Below are 3,384 nucleotides of genomic sequence, written 5' to 3'. Positions count from 1 at the left end.
AATTTAATGACAAAAATAATAGTATGATATAACAATGTCATAGCATACAAATATAAAACTATACCCTACTTTCATCTATTACCGATAATTAATTCATAGACAAGGTTTGTGACTTTTTTAGCATATTATAATATCCTAAACTCAAGAAAGAAATAAAACGTTATTTCGTGGACAAACAACTTCTGCTAGAAAATATATTCTTTTTTTCTAAGTTGTTCCCTTTTGTAAAAAAAGTTAACATTCTACACATTACATGTTTTTCATTTTAATACATACATTTACCAATAATAAATGCAGTACTTCCACTTAATTAATAAAGGCACTAAATATAATGACAAATTTAAGCATAATGAAATGTTTAAAATCAAATTCTTACAAAATAATTCTGTGGAGAATATTTCCTACAATAATTTTCACCAATCCCTGCTTATCATATAAATAAACTAGCACTGTGGTAGTAAGAAATCCCATAACATTAGACAAAATGTATCTTAATAAAATAAAGAGCAGCTGGACCTGCATATCACATATGAGCCGCGTCACAACAAAACCAACATAGTGCGTTTGTGACCAGCATGGATCCAGACCAGCCTGCGCATCTGTGCAGTCTGATCAGGATCCATGCTGTTTTGCTATCAGCTTCTCTACTCGTTAAAGGGTTTGTAAGCGAACAGCATGGATCCTGATCAGACTGCATGGATGCGCAGGCTGGTCTGGATCCATGCTGGTCGCAAACGCACTGTGTTGCTTTTGTCATGATGCGGCTCATATATAAAACAGTATAATTTATGAAAATATTTATACAGTCAAACACTGTCCTACACCAACCTCTAGAATAATCCATACCTATAAAATCTTCCTTGCCAAAACTTATATTCTATATAAACAAGGTTTGACTGTATAATGAATATGGTCCCTTTCCAATGAAGAAAATGATTACAAAATATGTTTACAACCCAAATCATAAATAGAGAAAAATTTATTAAATAAATATAATAATTTTACTAGAAAAATACCTCATAAACAATGATATATATATATGATATATTCTGTACTGAATTTAAGCATGTTTTCTGTATTAAAATTGTATTTTGGTAACAGTATAGACAGGGAATTTATTTATAATTTGTGCTTGATAATAATATCAATTATTTAATTTTACCCATGAAATATGGTGCTATATCAGTCAAATATATTTCATATTTTTTAAAAATAAATATGAAACATAAATATGAAAGTGGGCGGAGTCAAAACTCATATTTATTTTAAGGGACTTCTTTTGCCGTTTTGTTTGAAAAATCTGATAAATACAAAACAACTTTTTCTTGAATTTTGTTTTGAAAACTATCTAGCATGATAGAAAATGGTCTAACTAAGAAAATTAATCCAAACACCAATATCTTTAATTCAGTAATTAACGCTGTACAGACGTTTAAAGAGTTGTTTACATGACGTCACAATGTAGTGCCAAACAGCGCGTGCTTACGCATAAATTACTGCGCGCTGTACAATTCCAGTTAGTAGCAAGCAAGAGGATTCGTTACCATTTTCTTTGATAATGAAATTTAATAAAAAGGTTATTTTTTCGTTTTTCGTGAAATATGGTATATATTTTCACTCAACATGATAAAATGCCACATATTTTCACTCACTGTACCAGCTCGTGAAAATATTTTGCATTTTATCATGTTTCGTGAAAACATATACCATATTTCACGCAAACGAAAAAATATCCTCTTAATATTCATACAGAAATATCAATAAATACCATTATTTTAATGTAAAAATTTGATATTAATATAGAATTTTTTTTAAATGATAATATGCTTTCTATTATTTTTATATTTTTAGGAGTATTTATGTTAATTATTTCTAAATATTTAATTATGTATTTACTGCATCAATCAACCGTCTGAGTGTAATACATGTACCTAGTGAAATGATCATGATATTTAAAAATATTGATAAAATACAAATAACCTCCCCTGATTAAACATTTGTTTTATTTTTTCAAGTCCATTCAACCATGGGATAAATATCTCTTAAAAAATAGCACTGAAGAGGAAAGATCACATTATGGCATTTTTTACCAACAATGTGTCATGCTAAAAAGTGAATGACAAGTCATTTCTGTGTAATTGCAAAAATGCTAGAAATTTATTCATAATCCAAAGAGTTAAGACAAGAAAAATATGACAAAAAATATAATTATTTTTTTCAAAAATTAGTGCAAGAAATTTTACATTTTCCTTTTAATCTACATTTTTGAAAAATACTTATAAATGTGTAATTCCTTAACAAATGTGTAACTCTGAAATGGTATAATATAAATAACAGACTCCCTAAACAAATGAATTACACATGTTTTTGTCACATTTCAAACAGGGTTTTTTATGATCCTGTTTAAATGATTTGGCCAACCTTTAATCATTATCACTGCAGCACTGATTAAAAGGAAATCAAAAGTGGTGCTAACTTTCATTAAATGCACACAAAACTTGATAAAACAATTCATGCATGTTAAATTTACACAGATGTTGTGACGATAGTGTATACTACCTACTGCCAAAAAAAGACCCAATCACAGTGTAAACCTTTAAAACTCACTGATAAAGAACCAACTGATGCCACAGGTGCAAAACAACAACAGGCACTCGTCCCCTGAAACTATTTATTATGTCATCTTGCTGTTCAATATCAACACATCCATATCGTACTGTCCGTGGACAGATCAATGCCCAGAGACACTGTTTACATTTTATTGACAGTTGCTGTGTTTGTAATTTTTTTAAAGTGGCATTTTTTTAATGAGAGAAATAAATATAATAAAATTCAATCTCTGATATTGGGAATAGGGGTCAGGGTCAAAATACCTGGATTTTTTTATCTTGCTGGGATATCGCATTTATGTGAATTGTTTTGTCCAGACTGAATGATGGACAAGTCTATTTGACATAATATCTAGTGAGGAAAGGGTTAAAAAATACATTTGGAAGCCACTAAGCTATACAGCACCAATTTTTAAAACCAAAAACCCAAAATATATAAGTATTCACATAACAATTAGAATTCACATACAATAATGCCTATACATGAACAAAGCATCATTTCAACTTGTATTCATAACTTTATCTTATTATAGAGAACAAGTCAATATTAACCCAAACACCACTCAAGTCGTGCCTTGCCCTCTTATGGTCTTGACTTTACTTGTGTCAAAATTTGAAATTTAAACATTAACTGATCATAAATTTTCTCAGTTTTATCCCTTTTTTTTAAAGAACCAAATAATCAAATAATCCATCATTCAACTATTTTACCATTTAATATAAATGAAAGGATTTGATTGATTGTATGTAATGATCACATGTATACAGAATAAAT

Source organism: Ruditapes philippinarum, unplaced genomic scaffold (assembly GCF_026571515.1).
Source record: "Ruditapes philippinarum isolate M1 unplaced genomic scaffold, ASM2657151v2 ctg3009_1_1_1_1, whole genome shotgun sequence".
Lineage (NCBI taxonomy): Eukaryota > Metazoa > Mollusca > Bivalvia > Venerida > Veneridae > Ruditapes > Ruditapes philippinarum.
Note: the sequence above shows the minus strand (reverse complement) of the source record.